The sequence below is a fragment of the Schistocerca nitens genome, chromosome 8 (genome assembly GCF_023898315.1).
Source record: "Schistocerca nitens isolate TAMUIC-IGC-003100 chromosome 8, iqSchNite1.1, whole genome shotgun sequence".
NCBI lineage: Eukaryota > Metazoa > Arthropoda > Insecta > Orthoptera > Acrididae > Schistocerca > Schistocerca nitens.
This window is the reverse complement of record NC_064621.1, coordinates 79,275,220-79,295,826: the sequence shown is the minus strand read 5'-3', so window position 1 is coordinate 79,295,826 and position 20,607 is coordinate 79,275,220. Positions and strand designations below refer to the sequence as shown.

At 44.1% G+C, this 20,607-nt stretch overlaps 1 protein-coding gene across 2 annotated transcripts in view; it reads right to left on the bottom strand.

Annotated features, from left to right (window-relative positions):
• Positions 1-10,128, bottom strand: part of LOC126198535 (uncharacterized) — a 531,369-nt gene extending 521,241 nt beyond the window's left edge. For both annotated transcript variants that reach the window (XM_049934933.1, XM_049934934.1), the window contains exon 1: positions 10,008-10,128. The gene's annotated coding sequence lies outside the window, so the exon portion shown is untranslated. The remainder of the gene's footprint in view (positions 1-10,007) is intronic.
• Positions 10,129-20,607: the final 10,479 nt, after the last annotated feature.

Below are 20,607 nucleotides of genomic sequence, written 5' to 3'. Positions count from 1 at the left end.
TGTAAACCAAAAGAAAAGTTCAAATTCAGTATAAAAATTTCTACAGGCATAATTTATGGGGGGGGGGGGGAGGGTGGATTTTATTGTTAGTAATGTTAGTGTCTTTACCAGTCAATTTCTGTATTTTTATTCATTCGAACTACCGAAACAGTTTGGACACAAAATAATGAGACATTCAAACACGACGGTGAGGTACACTCTTGTGAATCATTCCTGTCTTTCCAGTCTGTTTTATTAAGTATGTTGGCGGAAATCCAGAATGCTGAAAATGATGCCGAGAAAAAATAATTTTCACTAAAGCTACACCTGTGTCCCTGGAACCCTTCATAGAAGAAAAGACACGCCTGTAACGATGTTGTGGGCTGGTAGCCACCAGGGAGAAGCTGGTGAGTGTTATTACAGATATTGCGGCGCTGGATAAATGGAAGTCCCCTTGGGTCCCTAGGAACAAGGTGTACCAGTAACGGATCAGTTCCAATAGCAAATTTTTGAATGGAAATATCTGGATCCGCCACTGCGAAACAATTCAAGTCTCACGCGTCTGCCAGGAAATTACGTTAACGGGCTTCTGAAACTTCGACCTAAAACAATATTCTGACAATGCGCTGTGAACAGTAGCTCTCCAACATGCTTCAATAAAATGAAACCTGCGGTGAGGATATAGCGCCGGAACACACTTTCAGAACGTCCGAGTTGCTTCACGACAACTTATGGCCACAAACAGCTCCGAGAACGGGAGACAAGCGAAAATATGGGCTCGGAGGATATTGCCGGCTGCATGTTACACTCCAGATCTCGGGCTGTTCAGTTATCATTTGTTCGTGTCCAGGGAAGTTTCTCATGCAGCACCAAGCTCGGAGAGAACGTCGTCGAACATGCCATACAAGAGTGGGTCCGGCATTACGGTCAAGAATTCTTCGCCTGCGGAATTGGAAAGGAAAGCTCACAGAGCGACGGGGTTAAAGCCAAAATGCTGGCGGAGACAGCAGTGAAAAGTAACGTAAGCTCCATTAGCGTTGGTCTTTCTTTTTTTATCTACCTTCTTAATTATTGAAATGAAATGTGAGTGTACCTTCGACCTGCCGACGGGCAGACCGGTCGCTTAGTGTAAGTTCTTTTTAGCTGATGCCGCTTCGGCGACTGACGTGTCGATGATGAAATAATGATGAAGAAAACACAGCACCCAGCCCACGAAGAGCGGAGAAAATCTCCGACACGACTGCGAATACAACCCAGGCCCCTCGCATGGAATTCTGCTACACTGATCACCAAGCTACGGAGCCGGATCGTTCATTACTGACAGCGGTCAAATAACATTATGTTTCGAAACTGAAACGGGAGGTGCAAGTTCATATATAAAATTACAGATGCAGACACATTTTTTAAACACCGTGAGAATATGTTTCTACCATTCATTTACAGCAGTGCATAGCCAGAAAATAAACAGTTACACGTGTACATTTGGCTTTTCACAAAATTACTGTCATTTTGTGCAAAAACACTGGTAACCGCACATAAAATACACGTATTTATGATAGTACAACAAATACCTTGTCATTTTATGTAAACTAAGTCAACGTTTCCGTACTTCATCGGGCACAAGTATTTCAAATGAAGATATGTACAGTGTCAGAACAAAATTGAGTTTAGTTTAACGAGAGAAATTAAGAAATTTTAATAGAAAACTTCTTGTTTTCTCTTTAGGCTAAAGAATAATTCAGTCTCACGGCCAGTCTGAGCACTTGTGATGTAAATAGAGATTACATTTCTCCACCGATCTTACCATTACTGATGTTTTCTATTTAAGTCGATATTAAGGCTGGGACTTATTTTCTTTGATACATCAGGAAGCAAGATGCTAAAGCGGAGTTTTACATGGTTCCCGATAGGTGGCAGCAGTGTGCGCCCACTTCACTCCTAGTAAAAATGGTGTCTGGACAACAAGAAGAGTTTTGTGTTCTACGTTTTGCGCAGTGCGGGTCAGTAATAACTGTTCAGCGTGACTTTCGTACTGGGTATTGTGTGGAGCCTCCTACAATACAGAACATTACACGATGGCATGATCAATTCCGAGAAACTGGTTGTGAGAATATGGGGTTCGGAACAACCACATGAAATTTTACAACATGAGAGGGACTCTCCAAAATTCACGGGAAAACGTGTATGATTTTCCTTTGCCGAGAACACTTACAGGAGACACATATCTTGATATGCTTGAGAACTTTCTTTTCCCACAGTTGGAGGCTGATTCGAACGACACCGTTTACCAACAGGATGTGGCACCGCCACACTAGCATCTGGAAGTGCGGGAATGTTTAAATCAAAAGAGTACTGAACGATTGATCTGTCGCACTGGATTGGATGATTCAGCCTTACATTACTGACCTCCAAGGTCACTGGACCTGACTGTATGCGATTACTTGTTGTGGGGGTATATAAAAGACTGTTTATGTGCCTCCGTTACCACAACAATGAATGAACTGAGACGTCGCGTAACAGCAGCTGTTGAAGCTGCAGCTCTAGACATGCTCGCTGCAGTGTGGGAACATCTCATGGGGGGGGGGGGCATATTGAACACCTATGGAAAAGGTGTGAAAAACTGAAAAAATTGAGTTTCCCGTTCATCAAAAAACAAAATTCATTGTATATGTATTTTAGTTTTAGATATATAGACGTGCCAAATTGGATGATTCTTTTTGATATACCCTGTAGCACCTGGTGGTCTGGATAAACACGTCTTTCATCAAACGTTTTGTCATTTCCTCAAGTATTTGCTGAAAGCAAAAATTTGCAAAGCGACAGAATCTTTGTTTCTTATGCGACCTCTCACAGAGTGGCGTAAGACTTGATGTCAGAGGTGAATCGAAGGTAGGCTAAGAGCATGTACCTCACACCTCAGCATTACCTGACCTTGATCGCTTGACACCGATCTCCAGATACGGTACACATCCCGCGAGCAACAATGTCTACTGACACCCGTTGTTTTTTGACCGAAAGCACTGTGAATCATTACCAGTAATCGGACGCAGGGCAGTGAAGTATATTGTATGAGGGGCCTTTCTGGCCTAACAAATAAAAAGTGACGAATTTCATAATACCAATTTATTTTTCAACTTAACACCGGTGTACGCTAATACACTTGCGGGCACGCTCAGATAACTTCTACAAACCATTCATTCAAATAGAAGCTCTTCGATTTCGAGTCCAACCAAGCGCTCACAGCATCAAACACTGTATCATCATTGTCAGATCGTCGTCCTTTGAGATCTTTTTTTAGGTTTGGGAGAAGAAAAGTCTGATGGAGCCAAATCTGGAAAATACTGCGGATGACGTAACAATTCTAACCCGCAGTCACACAGAGTTTCCAGTGTTGGAGGGTTTTGTACGCTGGTGCGTTGTCCCGACGCAAAAGAACTCCGCGCGCCAAATTTCCGCGCCGTTTTTTCTTTATCTCTTCCCTTAAGCGGCGCAGGAGGGTGCAGTAGTGTGATGCATTAATAGTTACGCCCTTTTGCAAGCAATCCACCATAATTACCCCTTCTGCATCCCAGAAGACCGATGCCATCACCTTATCGGCTGATGTATGCACCCGGAACTTTTTTTGGGGTAGGATGTTTCCATTGTTGTGACTTGTTTTGTCTCAGGAACAAACTCGTGAACCTACGTTTCGTCCATTGCCACATACCCTGCCAGAAAGCCATCTTCATCCGCTTCAAACTGGCGGATGATTTCTTCACAACACTACACACGGTCCCACGCCTGATCCGCATTCAAGTCTTTCGGGATCCACTGAGACAAAACTTTACGCGTTCCCAAAATATCCACAACAGTGTCATGACCACGCCCATGGGAGATTACAAATGTGGTTTCGATGTGCTGCAACACTATTCGACGCACCTGCAAAAGCTTATAGTAAATTGCAGTCTGTTTCATCAGTGGCAACGGTGACAGGCCTTCCGCTCCTAGGCGCACCTTCCACATTCGTTCTTCCACGTTTGACGCGGACACAGATTTTCACTGTTGCATAAGACGAAGCACTGTCTTTAAATGTATTCCGCATGTCCTCCGCAATTTCGATTGGGCGTCACTCCCTTCAAATGAGGATATTCAGTTACAGCGCGGCTCTTGATTCTCTCGGTATACAAAGCTTCCTAGCGGCAAAATAACGACGATGGAGCCGCGAAATTTGACTTGCTTATGCACAGAGGGTCACTATACAAGTCGGTGGTGGTGTCTGTGCCAGACATTACGGTCAACTATTTCCGGCTAGCAACTTTTCGACCACCCCTCATGATTATCCAATAAAGGAGTGTAACGTTGTTCCAGAAATTCATATGTCCTGTCTAGTATAAATTTCCAATGAGACAATAGATCGCCACATTTCCGTAAAGAAAATCATAGAAATACAAACAACATATTACCTCCTCCCATATCCGTCTCGCATAATGACTACGGCGTGGAAATCAGAACATACGGAGTCTTAAGGTGTGCTTAAATGAGCCATATTTTACTTCAATATTTGGCCGCAATAGCTTTACCATCAACAGTGCTGCTATGTGGTTATAATAGAAGGCACTTTTGAAAAACGGGGGGGGGGGGGGGCAATATTGCTATGTTGCGGGTAGTCACGACGTATTGCCGAGAGGTTACCCGGGTTCTCCACAAAGGGGGAGAATATTTCGTATTGCAGGGCAATATCTCTCTTTGTCCTTGTTTGTATATTTCGTATTGTAGGGCAATAGCTATCTTTGTCCTTGTTTGTACATGCTTCATTCTCGCTCTCGACTGTTTCCTACTTCTCTCACCGGCAGCGCTACAGTCACTTCTCTGAGAGACAGCAATACTGTATAGATTCGCGTTTGTTCGGAAGTTGGCTCGCGTGCACATAGTCGCATAGAAGTTGTTTGTTGCGGTAAGTTTGTTGTACGCAGCAATGGAAAAGTGGCCAAACGAGAGAACTATAAATATTATAAATGTTATTCATCTACAGTCAGAGCTACGGAACGTGTACATAGAGCCCATCACCATTTGTTGAAAACCGAAGTGTGATTGCCAATGCATTGTAAGTATACAATCTTACAGATTTGTATCGATTTTAGCAATTGTCGGACCAACTGCTTTTACAACATATGCGCAATCACGTTTCGATATTCTGGAACAGGTATATATGCAACATTAGTTAACTATTTAAATTTTCAGAAGCTTTCCGCCAGCTTAAAAAAGAACACGCATCAACAAAGCCCGATTTCTGTTGTTCTTACTTGACATCTTGTTTCATGCAAAAGCAGTGGAGCGGTACTCCCTGTCACCACATGGCGTTCGCCCATTTTGTGGCAACAGTGTGTCCCCTTATAAATATCGTACTTACGGCCCGGAATTGTATGACCCCGACAATGCCGTGTAATAGAGGCTGGAATGTTGTATTAAATGTGGTCGCAGTTCATGTGCCCGCAATGTTGCCGGACAACATTGTCGCCAATAGGCAATTCTTATGAGTGGGCAACAAAAACGGCACCTATAGTACCCACCGCCAGACAATTTTAAGTTGGCTTGCGGAAAATAGAGGTAATGAAAAGCTGAGATTCTCCACTCTCCGTATCTATTCCTTTCTTCGGCGACAGTATTACTACAACCTAAAAATAAAATTAAGGCAATTGAAATTATTTGTCATAGCACCTGGCTCGTCGACTGTTGCCTTTAGATTCAATACAGCGTTCTACTATCACATACGTACAACTTGCCAAGTTTTCACTGTCAACAAGTCGTCATTCTGACGATTGTAGACATAGAAATGACATGACCGACTTTTCTCTTCCTTGGGCAAATGGATCGTCATGAACAATGTTAATACACAGTGACTGCAATAGTACTATACAATTTTATCAACTCGATACTGGATTATCCATCTAAGGTTCTTTCAATTGAAAATTGCAGTAATTCAAAACAAAACCGCCTTTTGCATGCAGCACATTAAGATTTCTTAATGTAATTTGTGCACCCAGACGCGTTTCGCCTTAGCTACAAAACGTCTCCAGTGAGTGTCCTGAAATATTACACGATATTTTCGTCTGCATATATGGGTCATCGTTTGCGCTGCTTCCTGGACTCGGGAAGGCGCCCGGCCCCAGATCGAATCCGCCTGGCGGATTAATGACGAGGGCGGGTGTGCCGGCCAGCCTGAATGTGGTTTTTAGGCGGTTTTCCACATCCCCCTAGATGAATACCGGGCTGGTCCCCATGTCCCGCCGCAGTTCCACGTCTCGTAGACACCTGAACACTTTCGCACTATTGCATGGATTACACTAGTCGCAGACAGTTGGGGTACACTAATTCCTGCCCAGTGGGTATGGGGTGGCGGCAGGAAGGGGATCTGGCCACCCCTTCGACTAATATTGCCACATCCGATTAACCATGCCGACCCTGCGTATCCGCGGGAAAAAAAGCACAAGCAAAAGGCAAAAGATATTGGTCATCGTTTGCACGTTTAAGTCAGTTTTAAAACAGTCCACTGAAGTTTTTATAATAAAATGGAAAGCTACTTACAGATCAGCGTCTAATTCATTATTTGGAAGCAAAACAGCTTTCTCTCATACGGAAATCTGGTTGAGAGTTCGCTGTTTTCCTTATGGTCACGATTTCCGAAATATAGCTCCGTAAGTGCATTTTTCTGTGCCTCGAGTGTGTGTGCGCGCGTGCCATATTATTTATTTATTTTCACATTTTTTCCGTTTTATTATTAGTTCATTTTTCATTTATAAGCGAGGGAGAGAAATGGGATTTATGATTATCATTGTATGATTAATCAATGTAAGTTGCGAGTGGTTAGTCACATAATCTAGACAACGATTTAAGTTCAGAGTCAATGTCGCTAGAATCGCCTAAACCACTTTTGCGTCTATGTTTTTCTAACTGCCCACCGGTTCTACAGTAATGGACGATTTATAAAGTAGGGAAGTAACGTTACCTTACAATATTTATAAAGCAGACTTACAGCAAGTTAAAATAATGATTACTTAGCAAACTTTTTTATGTAAAATTTTATGAAAACCTAATGAAAAAGTTTTTAGTATCTCTACTGCCCACTATGAAAGCTGGAAAGTCCTCTAATGGGCTGTAGGGACCAGGGTGACTACCATTGGCCTAGCTTTAACGATGAGCAACGCAATTAAATACACTGACCTGATTGCGTGTTCATACCGGGGAAAACGAAGAACCGTGGACGGCGTATTCTGGTTTGAATTAACGAGGCATGTTTGGAAATTGCATCTTTACTGCCTTTTCAGTGTCTCTGATCGTGCAGTGTCTCCGTCCGCTTCTTGTATAGAAAATTCTGCTGCACAGAAGGCAACAGCACCGCAGCTGAGAATTGTGGAGCAGTCGAGTTACTAGCAGTGGAGCGCCCATTATCCAATTCGAACGGATCATTGGACCAACGAGATACAAGTTAAGATGGGCCTGCCAACAATGGCGGGAGGAGAAGGGGGTGCAAACAGGCGCGAAGCCTCTAACGCAAGCGGCATCACCAAAGGAAGGTCACCGTTGTCTCCGCAACGTTTATTTTGACAGTCATCGGCACTTCAAATCGCAAATTTCTAGTAATGAGTACCGACGACTAAGCAAAACTCTTCGAAGAAATACCTGTATCTGTATACGAAAATTTGAAATTTCGGTCGTACTACTTCTGAGGATGCCTAAATACAGACGGATCCAAAGCAATGAATCGCTCGAGGAATTTGACAAACCTGCTAGATACTACAATGAGATCACAAATTCTGGAATGCAGACGCATTGAAAATGTAGTTGATAAAGTTTCCGTTACAGACGACAGAACTACACGGCTGCAGAGGTCACGAAAACAAAAACTGTTTGACGAACACACGACTTCTAGGAAACCGTAGAGGAGGAAAAGGCAGCGAAATAATCAGCCATCTCATGTTCCAACTAAAGGCTTGATGGATAAGCAGGAAATCCTTGCGAACTTGCTCCTGTACAAAAACTGTCATTGATGGAGAAATACCTTATAAAGCGGAAGAAACAACAGTCTGCAAATCTGAAAGGCGGGTGAACTAAAATTTTAAAATGAAACAGTCGCTGGTGGTACTGGCAAAAGTCCCGAGTTCGAGTCTCGGTCCGGCACAGTTTTAATCTGCCACGAAGTTTCATATCAGCGCACACTCCGCTGCAGAGTTAAGATTTCATTCTGGATACTGTGCTATTGTCTAGCAGTGCGAAATATTAAAATTAACATGGCAGAAATTTTCTACAAGTCCGTATTAGGGGTATGACATAATATGTCATTCGACTCCATTCAGTCAATAAGAGCACGTTTAAATAACATTTCTTATTGCAGCGTGTTTATAAGTGGTAATATTTTAAAACTCCAAAATCGTCACTTTCCATTACATTCATGTGGTATCACTCGTCTTATCACGCCAACTTTCTGACAACACCAAACAACCATACATGTAATGAATCACAAAGAAGTATACTTCGAACACGGGTCGGCGGCTTATGATTACTATCGGAAATACTTTCTGTAGTAAATAACATTTTAGGTTCAGCACATCCGAACAGATTACACAATTTCATTTCAGCTACGTTCATTTCATCCACATAACGTCTATTCATTTAATCTCAATGAAATAATTGTAGTTAGTGGCTGTAACTGAAACAAAGATCACATGTATTCCTCCTCCGATATAACGCAACACAGCACACAGCTGTCAACATCCGCTCTACCCTGTGTAATTTGTTTGTAGAAAGCAACTTTCTTGCTCGAGAACGCTACATTCATCTTTAAGTGGGCAGCATTGTATCAGTTCTCTATTATTCTTAGTATATTTGCTGTCAAGAAAAATTGCAAGTGCTGTATACGAATACCGTTATTTTCTAGTTTGCTGCAGATCTCCACACAAGTATATCCTGTACAAGCTTCTTCATTTCAGTATAACCACCGCAATCTACGTCTATTTCGACCTGTTTACTGTATTCAATCCTTTGTTTCCCTCTACCATTCTTATTCCCATATCTACTTCCACTACCAACTGAAAATGCCTCGATCCCCCAGGATGAACCGATTCCCCGTGTCAGTAACATTGTGCCACAAATTTCTTTTATCCTGAATTCGACTCAGTCCCTCATTTGTTAGTCTATCTACCCATTCAAAAGCTTCTTATCCGAACTCCATATCGTCCACATTTCACTTCCGTACAAGGCTACACGCTTGTGAAAAGACTGCCTAATACTGAAATTGATATGAGATGGTTGCCTTTCTTGCTATTGCCAGTCTGCATTTTTATTCCCTCTGCTTATCCCGTTGTCACCTGTGTGTATTCAGAATCTTGCCATTGTACTATGCATTGTATCTTGTTTCTGCAAACACAATCAATCGCAGTTACTTATTAGCGTCTCACGTCGTTAAATATCGACATCTATAAACTACAAACATGAGAGAGAACTATTTCATTTATTTCTACTACGTCTGTATAGCAAAAAATTAGCATATCGTAAATCTGGCACTCTGCTGTGTGTGTGTGTGTGTGTGTGAGAGAGAGAGAGAGAGAGAGAGAAAGAGAGAGAGAGAGACGCATATGTGAAATGCATGGGCATATCCTATGACTACTATACATTCTTCTTACATGCTAAAGTTGGCAACTGAACAGTGTAAACAAATATTGTAACTCCTTTACCTACATCCTGTTTTGCTGGTATTGACAGTTTTCTAGTTTGGTATTTAAGAATAGGCACAAAAGCTGCCAAAACACTTAAGGCATTTTCTTTCAAATGTGATCACTGCCTCGGTTGGCAATACTTCCGTGCTAAACTCAAATACTGGCTACATAACAGAGAACTATCCGTCAGCGCCGGAAATGTGCATCCCAAACACAAACATAAACATTGCGAAATGTCAGATCACACATGTAAACAAAAATAGATTTCAGTTTTTTTTAAACATCGACAGTGATGCGACGGTATGAAATCATTGATAGAACCAGCTGCGTACTTACTAGCAGAGGAGAATCACTGCGTTCAGGCACAAGACGCCTGAGGGAAATTCCGCGCACAGACACTGCAAACCAAACGCACGACCGTCCTCCAACGAGGCTGGTCAAACTCTGCGCCCGCGCGACTACGCTGAGACGGGGCCGCATCTCCCCTCCACGCGGTCCCGTCGGCGGCCCCGAATCGAGCGTGGCAATTGAAACAGCGGGGACTGCGCAGGCGCACAGGCGACGAGTCCCGAGGGCATTTAAACGGTGCCGGCGAAAGATGGTGCCCTTCTGCACTTAAAAGGTCAACTCGGCCGGATGAAAGGAGCACGTGCGCAGAATATGTACTACTTTCTTTGTTTTCTTCCTTCTTTGTTTTTCTTGGAGGCAATACCTGATTATTCTGTTTAACTGGCGGCTTGTGTCTTTGTCTGAAACACTTTCTTTTGTTCGCGTAGGTAATGGTGGCGCACTTTACCATTAGAAATTTCATGTCGTTGTGTAGTGAAAATAGCTGTTGTTAACGTATTATGAGACAATTGTGTAAGCGCAGTAGCAGTTTTTAAAACTCTACACTTATTTCTGGACACAGAGCGAATGGTTCTACATCCTAATTTGATTTCTGACAAAAAGGCTCCCTCTGATCCACTTCCTCTGATCCATTCCTTATTCTTATTTCATGTTAATCGAATTTTGCTATCCGAAGTGGATAAAACAGTAACATGAACTATAGGTGGATACAGAGGTAAGCAATCATCACCTTAATTTCACTGTTGGAAATGTTATCCGTAACAACCAAAGGATACATTATCCCGGATATAAAATCTTCACAAAAATCAGCACAGCTGACATACGAACATAAAAAAGATTGTAAGCGGCAAGAGGAATCCCATTGTTAGTTCCTAGCCGTCTGATTGACACACAGCGCAAGTAATACTGGAAAATCTCAAGTGGCAGGCACTTTAATCTTGAAACATATCGCTCAAAAGTTCCAAAAATCGATTTTCGGGATGGGATATGTTCATGGTATATACTGTAAAGAAACACAAAAGACTACAGCCGGCCGGGGTGGCCGAGCGGTTCTAGACGCAACAGTCTGGAACCGCGCGACCGCTGCGGTCGCAGGTTCGAATCCTGCCTCGGGCGTGGATGTGTGTGATGTCCTTAGGTTAGTTAGGTTTAAGTAGTTCTAAGTTCTAGGGGACTGATGACCTCAGCAGTTAAGTCCCATAGTGCTCAGAGCCATTTTAACCATTTTTTTTTTGAACAAACGAGTACATAATACACTCCTGGAAATTGAAATAAGAACACCGTGAATTCATTGTCCCAGGAAGGGGAAACTTTATTGACACATTCCTGGGGTCAGATACATCACATGATCACACTGACAGAACCACAGGCACATAGACACAGGCAACAGAGCATGCACAATGTCGGCATTAGTACAGTGTATATCCACCTTTCGCAGCAATGCAGGCTGCTATTCTCCCATGGAGACGATCGTAGAGATGCTGGATGTAGTCCTGTGGAACGGCTTGCCATGCCATTTCCACCTGGCGCCTCAGTTGGACCAGCGTTCGTGCTGGACGTGCAGACCGCGTGAGACGACGCTTCATCCAGTCCCAAACATGCTCAATGGGGGACAGATCCGGAGATCTTGCTGGCCAGGGTAGTTGACTTACACCTTCTAGAGCACGTTGGGTGGCACGGGATACATGCGGACGTGCATTGTCCTGTTGGAACAGCAAGTTCCCTTGCCGGTCTAGGAATGGTAGAACGATGGGTTCGATGACGGTTTGGATGTACCGTGCACTATTCAGTGTCCCCTCGACGATCACCAGTGGTGTACGGCCAGTGTAGGAGATCGCTCCCCACACCATGATGCCGGGTGTTGGCCCTGTGTGCCTCGGTCGTATGCAGTCCTGATTGTGGCGCTCACCTGCACGGCGCCAAACACGCATACGACCATCATTGGCACCAAGGCAGAAGTGACTCTCATCGCTGAAGACGACACGTCTCCATTCGTCCCTCCATTCACGCCTGTCGCGACACGACTGGAGGCTGGCTGCACGATGTTGGGGCGTGAGCGGAAGACGGCCTAACGGTGTGCGGGACCGTAGCCCAGCTTCATGGAGACGGTTGCGAATGGTCCTCGCCGATACCCCAGGAGCAACAGTGTTCCTAATTTGCTGGGAAGTGGCGGTGCGGTCCCCTACGGCACTGCGTAGGATCCTACGGTCTTGGCGTGCATCCGTGCGTCGCTGCGGTCCGGTCCCAGGTCGACGGGCACGTGCACCTTCCGCCGACCACTGGCGACAACATCGATGTACTGTGGAGACCTCACGCCCCACGTGTTGAGCAATTCGGCGGTACGTCCACCCGGCCTCCCGCATGCCCACTATACGCCCTCGCTCAAAGTCCGTCAACTGCACATACGGTTCACGTCCACGCTGTCGCGGCATGCTACCAGTGTTAAAGACTGCGATGGAGCTCCGTATGCCACGGCAAACTGGCTGACACTGACGGCGGCGGTGCACAAATGCTGCGCAGCTAGCGGCATTCGACGGCCAACACCGCCGTTCCCGGTGTGTCCGCTGTGCCGTGCGTGTGATCATTGCTTGTACAGCCCTCTCGCAGTGTCCGGAGCAAGTATGGTGGGTCTGACACACCGGTGTCAATGTGTTCTTTTTTCCATTTCCAGGAGTGTAGATGTAAAACAAAGGGTAGGGCTATAGATAGAGAGATTCCGAATGAAAAATGTTTGGCTGCCGAAGGGGCAGTGCGTGAAGTATTAATCGACTACTGTAGCAGAGTACTGTCGGAAAAATTTCTCACAAAACTAAAAGACATTCTCATCGTATGTCAAGGCTGACAGCGGCACCTAAGTTAGTGTACAGATGCTCACAGACGAGACGGGAACTGAAACAGTGGATAGCAAATCAATATCAGAAACGCTGAACTCCGCTTTGAAATGTTCTTTTACAAAAGGAAATCTTTTAAGCAGCAGCAAGTAAATGTTGCCATTGTGTCAGTCCACTCCACATAACTTCCTTAGCCAACAAACCACCATGGGCGAGTGTTGGACGTGTCACTAAGACGACGAGACGAAAGAGCAGAGCAAAGATTTGAAACTTATTGATTCACTACCGCCGAAAAAAGGTGAAGATGAAACCATCATCGGGAAAGGTGATGCCAAGTGTTCTTTTGGTCTACCGTGGTGTGGAGGAAACAAGATTATGCTAGTAAGGGGCATACCGTCACAGGAGAGTAACACCGAAATCTCGTGACGAGTTGCGGGAGGCTGTGAAGGCGAAACGTCACTGGAAAATGTCCAAGGAGATGTTCGTGTTCCTCCACAGCCTCATCTTACTCTGCTCGGTACACAGTCACACAACCTGCCTCTTTGAGCTATCAAAGTTTGCCTCGTCCTTCTTTGTTCTCCTGACATGGCATTCAGCGACTTCTTACTCTTCTCTCGGATGAAGAAACTATGGCGTGTCAAGTATTCCCACAATGTGGACGTGGTGATTTTCGAGTTTAGATGTTTCCCGAACAAATAAAATGCAACCGAGGTCTCCTCCATAGTTGTGAGAAATACACACATTGAAGGGTGAACATGTAAAGAAGGGCTAACAGCATCATCAGCTTTCAAGGTCGCAATTTGATATTTTCTGGGTGATAATTAAAACTATGTGATTACAATTCGTAAACAAACAGCGTTATAAAAATTCACGTAATAATCCCAGCTTGATCTTTGCGATATGCACAGTGCACTTTGCTCACTCTATAGATACCGTGTTTTACGGACTATAAGGCACTACGGACTATAGACGCACCTTAATTTTAAAGCAATTTTTAAGTGATATTTTTACCATTCTTATTACTAAATTGCAAAGCCAAATTTAAAAAATTCCTAGTTTATAAAACCAAACTACCACTAAAACCCCTGAAAATTGTCATCTAAACTTTATTTTTCTTCTTCTTCCTCCACGTCATCGCTATTTGAACCATTCTGAACAGACGAATGAAGCAAGTGACACCCAATCACTTGACCACGTTCGAAGTCCGTGAGTTCCGCGGAGCGCCCCATTCTGCTCTCTAATGACTGCTGAGGTCGCTGATACGCAGTACCTGGCAGTAGGTGGCAGCACAATGCACCTAATATGAAAGACGAGTGTTTTTGGGGCTGTCCCGGTACTTTTGATCACATACTGTAGCTCCAAATTAAGTCGAGCATAATCAGTTTCATCCGTCTTAGACCTAGACATAGCTTCAAAACATCCACTGCAGATAGAATTAAGCTATTGTTCTTTTCTATCGAGACAATGTCTGACACTTGTGCCCAAACAAATTTCATCCCTTGTTTCCGGAGATATTTGACTTTACATGTTGCATCTGAATCACTGCCTGAACGGCATGATCTCGCAATTTGAGCAACGTATGACTCGCATTTCTTTTTCTTAGTTGTTGGCGTATTATCAATTACAAATGAGCCCTCATCTGTCTGCCGATGGTTAATGTATGTATTCCTTAGTTCCACGGTGTAATTGACATCATATTGTTTAATAAATTGTGTATCTGTCGTTATGGAGTAACAATGATCAGTGGTCAAAGTAACCTCGAAACAGATAAATCATGCACATGACCTCAGGAATCGTAATATAGTGGCAGATATCTACATACGAACAAAAAACTAATCAGTGGCCTGTTCTGAGAATTAATAGTTACATACAGTTAAACGATATCTGTGGATTTTACACAACCTGATTTTAACACACTTTTTGTATCGTTAGTTATAAGACGCAACACGTTCGCCAATTGTTGAGCAAGAAAATAGGCACTAAATGATGCCATTTAGCGTATACTGAGGGAACTTTATCGCCAAGTAGTATATACACACATCAAAAAAAGTTTTGCATTACCGCAGTTCCGAGAGTTCCGGAACCTACACAGAAAATTGGAATAGAGATAAATATAAACATCATTTCCGCTCTTTTTATTGCTCATGAAAACCACACATTGCATGTTGTACTACCATACAGAGAGACCTTCAGAGGTGGTGGTCCAGATTGCTGTACACACAGCCCTTTTCAATCAATACCAGGTACGTTTGATAGGGTTAATGTCTGGAGAACATGCTGGCCCCTCTGGTCGAGCGATGTCGTTATCCTGAAGGAAGTTATTCGCAAGATGTGCACGATGGGGACGCGAATTGTCGTCCATGAAGACGAATTCCTCGCCAATATGCTGCCGATATGGTTGCACTATCGGTCGAAGGATGGCGTTCACCTATCGTATAGCCGCTACGACGCCTTCCATGACCACCAGCGGCGGCCCCACATAATGCCACCCCAAAACAGCACCTTGCTGCACTCGCTGGACAGTGTGTCTAAGGCGTTCAGGCTGACCAGGTTGCCTCCAAACACGTCTCCGACGATTGTCTGGTTGAAGGCATATGCGACACTCGTCGGTGAAGAGAACGTGATGCCAATCCTGAGCGGTCCATTCGGCATGTTGTTGGGCCGATCTGTATCACGCTGCATGGTGTTGTGGTTGCAAAGTTGGACCTCGCCACGGACGTCGGGAGTGAAGTTGCGCGTCATGCAGCCTATTGCGCGCAGTTTGAGTCGTAACTCGACGTCCTGTGGCTGCACGAAAAGCGTTATTCCACATGGTGGCGTCGCTGTCAGGGTTCCTCCGAGCCATAATCCGTAGGTAGCGGTCATCCACTGCAGTAGTAGCCCTTGGGCGCCTTAGCGAGGCATGTTATCGACAGTTCCAGTCTCTCTGTATCTCCTTCATGTCCGAACAACATTGCTTTGCATCACCCTGAGACGTCTGGACACTTCCCTTGTTGAGAGCCCTTCCAGGCACAAAGTAACAATGCGGACGCCATCGATCCGCGGTATTGACCATCTAGGCATGGTTGGACTACAGACAACTCGAGCCGTGTACTTCCTTCTTGGTGGAATGACGAACTGATCGGCTGTAGGACCCCCTCCGTCTAATAGGCCATGCTCAGGCATGGTTGTTTACATCTTTGGGCGGGTTTAGTGACGTTTCTGAACAGTCAAAAGGACCGTGTCTGTGATACAATATCCACAGTCAACGCCTAGCTTCAGGAGTTGTGGGAACCGAGGTGATGTAAAACTTTTTTTTGATGAGTGTGGTTACAGTTTTAGTACCTTTCATGACAACAGTTCTGTTACTCAGCACATCAAATGCCATTTGGCTTAGTTCCACCTTGGTTTTCTTTGGATATTGAACAATAAACCGATAGAAAGCGCTAGCTTATGAGCGTGTATTTGAATCATTTTTGTATTAATTTCAGAGCCATTTTGACGGTGTCATTGAATCTACACTATGTGATCAAAAGTATCAGAACACCCCCCGAAAAGGTACGTTTTTCATATTAGGTGCATTGTGCTGCCACCTGCTGCCAGGTACTCCATATCAGCGACCTCAGTAGTCGGTAGACATCGTGAGAGAGCAGAATGGGGCGCTCCGCGGAACTCACGTGATTGCGTGTCACTTGTGTCACACGTTTGCACGCGTGTATTTACACTCCTAAACATACCTAGGTGTACTGTCTCCTTTCATGAAAGTGACGAAACTGGACTGAGCAAAGGTTGGGAATTTGTACGGGCGCTGCTAACTGCGCAGTTTAGCGCCCCATAATCCAAACATCATCATCATCATCATCATCATCATCTACTGTTTCCGATGTGATAGTGAAGTGGAAACGTGAAAGGACAAGTACAGCACAAAAGCGTACAGGGCGACCTCGTCTGTTGACTGACAGAGACCGCCGACAGTTGAAGAGAGTCCTATGTGTAATAGGCAGACATCTATTCAGTCCATCACACAGGAATTCCAAACTGCACCAGGATCCACTGCAAGTACTATGGCAGTTAGGCGGGAGGTGAGAAAAATTGTATTTGATGGTCGAGCAGCTGCTCATAAATCACACATCACGCCGGTAAATGTCAAACGACGCCTGCTTGGCGTAAGGGGCGTAAGCATTGGACGAGTGAACAGTGGATAAACGTTGTGTGGAGTGATGAATCACGGTACACAATGTGCCGATCCCATGGGATGGTGTCGGTATGGCGAATGGCCGTTGAACGTCATCTGTCAGCGTATGTAGTGCCAACAGTAAAATTCGGAGGCTGTGGTGTTATGGTGTGGTCGTGTTTTTCATGGAGGTGGCTTTCAGCCCTTGTTTTGCGTGACACTATCACAGCACACGCCTCCGCTGATGTTTTAAGCACCTTCTTTCTTCCCATTGTTGAAGAGCAATTCGGGGATGCTGACTGCAACATGATCGAGCGAGCACCTGTTCGTAATGCACGCCCTGTGGCGGAGTTGTTACACGACAATAACATCCCTGTAATGGTCTGGCCTGCACAGAGTCCTGACCTGAAACCTATAGAACACCTTTGGGATGTTTTGGAACGCCGACTTGGTGCTAGGCCTCACCGACGTACATCGATACCTCTCCTCAGTGCAGCACTCCATGGAGAATGGGCTGCCATTTCCCAAGAAACCTCCCAGCACCTTATGAAACGTATGCCTGCGGGAGTGGAAGCCATCTTCAAGGCTAAGACTGGGTCAACACCATACTGAATTCCAGCGTTACCGACGGAGGCCGCCACGAACTTGTAAGTCATTTTCAGCCAGGTGTCCGGATACTTTTGTGACATAGTGTATGTCCGCAGTAACAACTTGTCTGCGAGCTGTAATAATTACTTTGTCATAAAAAATTACCGGACATCGTCATCATTAAGATTTTCGACTATCTGCATTACAGTCGATCAATGATGATCATTATTATTGTTGTAAGCCACTGTTGTTACCCAGTGGTGCTAGAGTGCCACTATTTTAGGTTGGACGAAATGTCTCTGAGAAAAAGGATGTTGTAACGGAGCTCCTTCCTAATTTACTGCGCTCCAAACATCAGTCCTGTTCCCTTCATACTAACCTTACACGTACCCTGTTTCGTTCGCAGTAATAGATGTTGCTTATGGCATTATTGAAACCTACCACAAAAAGATATAGACTCAGATCACAATATAGTAGTGATGAAGAGTAGGCTGAAGTTCAAGACATTAGTCAGGAAGAATCAATACGCAAAGAAGTGGGATACGGAAGTACTAAGGAATGACGAGATGCGTTTGAAGTTCTCTAACGCTATAGATACAGCAATAAGGAATAGCGCAGTAGGCAGTACAGTTGAAGAGGAATGGACATCTCTAAAAAGGGCCATCACAGAAGTTGGGAAGGGAAACATAGGTACAAAGAAGGTAGCTGCGAAGAAACCATGGGTAACAGAAGAAATACTTCAGTTGATTGATGAAGGGAGGGAGTACAAACATGTTCCGGGAAAATCAGGAATACAGAAATACAAGTCGCTGAGGAATGAAATAAGTAGGAAGTGCAGGGAAGCTAAGACGAAATGGCTGCAGGAAAAATGTGAAGACATCGAAAAAGATATGATTGTCGGAAGGACAGACTCAGCATACAGGAAAGTCAAAACAACCTTTGGAGACATTAAAAGCAACGGTGGTAACATTAAGAGTGCAACAGGAATTCCACTGTTAAATGCAGAGGAGAGAGCGGATAGGTGGAAAGAATACATTGAAAGCCTCTATGAGGGTGAAGATTTGTCTGATGCGATAGAAGAAGAAACAGAAGTCGATGTAGAAGAGATAGGGGATCCAGTATTAGAATCGGAATTTAAAAGAGCTTTGGAAGACTTACGGTCAAATAAGGCAGAAGGGATAGATAACATTCCATCAGAATTTCTAAAATCATTGGGGGAAGTGGCAACAAAACGACTATTCACGTTGGTGTGTAGAATATATGAGTCTGGCGATATACCATCTGACTTTCGGAAAAGCATCATCCACACAATTCCAAAGACGGCAAGAGCTGACAAGTGCGAGAATTATCGCACAATCAGCTTAACAGCTCATGCATCGAAGCTGCTTACAACAATAATGTACAGAAGAATGGAAAAGAAAATTGAGAATGCGCTAGGTGACGATCAGTTTGGCTTTAGGAAAAGTAAAGGGACGAGAGAGGCAATTCTGACGTTACGGCTAATAATGGAAGCAAGGCTAAAGAAAAATCAAGACACGTTCATAGGATTTGTCGATCTGGAAAAAGCGTTCGACAATATAAAATGGTGCAAGCTGTTCGAGATTCTGAAAAAAGTAGGGGTAAGCTATAGGGAGAGATGGGTCATATACAATATGTACAACAAAAAGGAGGGAATAATAAGAGTGAACGATCAAGAACGAAGTGCTCGTATTAAGAAGGGTGTAAGACAAGGCTGTAGCCTTGCGCCCCTACTCTTCAATCTGTACATCGAGGAAGCAATGATGGAAATAAAAGAAAGGTTCAGGAGTGGAATAAAAATACAAGGTGAAACGGTATCAATGATACGATTCGCTGATGACATTGCTATCCTGTGTGAAAGTGAAGATGAATTAAATGATCTTCTGAACGGAATGAACAGTCTAATGAGTACACAGTATGGTTTGAGAATAAATCGTAGAAAGACGAAGGTAATGAGAAGTAGTAGAAATGATAACAGCGAGAAACTTAACATCAGGATTGATGGTCACGAAGTCAATGAAGTTAAGGAATTCTGCTACCTAGGCAGAAAATAACCAATAACGGACGGAGCAAGGAAGACATGAAAAGCAGACTCGCTATGGCAAAAAAGGCATTTCTGGCCAAGAGAAGTCTACTAATATCAAATACCGGCGTTAATTTGAGGAAGAAATTTCTGAGGATGTACGTCTGGAGTACAGCATTGTATGGTAGTGAAACATGGACTGTGGGAAAACCGGAACAGAAGAGAATCGAAGCATTTGAGATGTGGTGCTATAGACGAATGTTGAAAATTAGGTGGACTGATAAGGTAAGGAATGAGGAGGTTCTACGCAGAATCGGAGAGGAAAGGAATATGTGGAAAACAGTGATAAGGAGAAGGGACAGGATGATAGGACATCTGCTAAGACATGAGGGAATGACTTCCATGGTACTAGAGGGAGCTGTAGAGGGCAAAAACTGTAGAGGAAGGCAGAGATTGGAATACGTCAAGCAAATAATTGAGGACGTAGGTTGCAAGTGCTACTCTGAGATGAAGAGGTTAGCACAGGATAGGAATTCGTGGCGGGCCGCAACAAACCAGTCAGAAGACTGATGACCAAAAAAAACCACAAAAAGGAGATATGCTGCTCTATGACGCTCCATTCATTGGAAATTCAGTTCAAGGTCAGACTAATGTTTGTGTGACACAGCCAACACAAATAATCTTCGGTAAAAAATCAATGTGCCTACCAAAGGCCTGTCATCAAGCCTAAGGCTGCACCAACACCATACTGAATTCCAGCGGGCCACGAACTTGTAAGTCATTTTGAGCAAGGTGTCTGGATACTTTTGATCACATAGTGTATTGGAATACGACATCTTCTAGTTTTGGTCATTTTGCGTTCAATCCTATATTTTCAGATTCAGTCTTTCTAATTTTTTTCTGTTCTACCTTATTAGCCCGCCAATCGCGAATGGTTTTTTCTGTTGGTGGAGGGCCTAAATAATACTAAGCTGG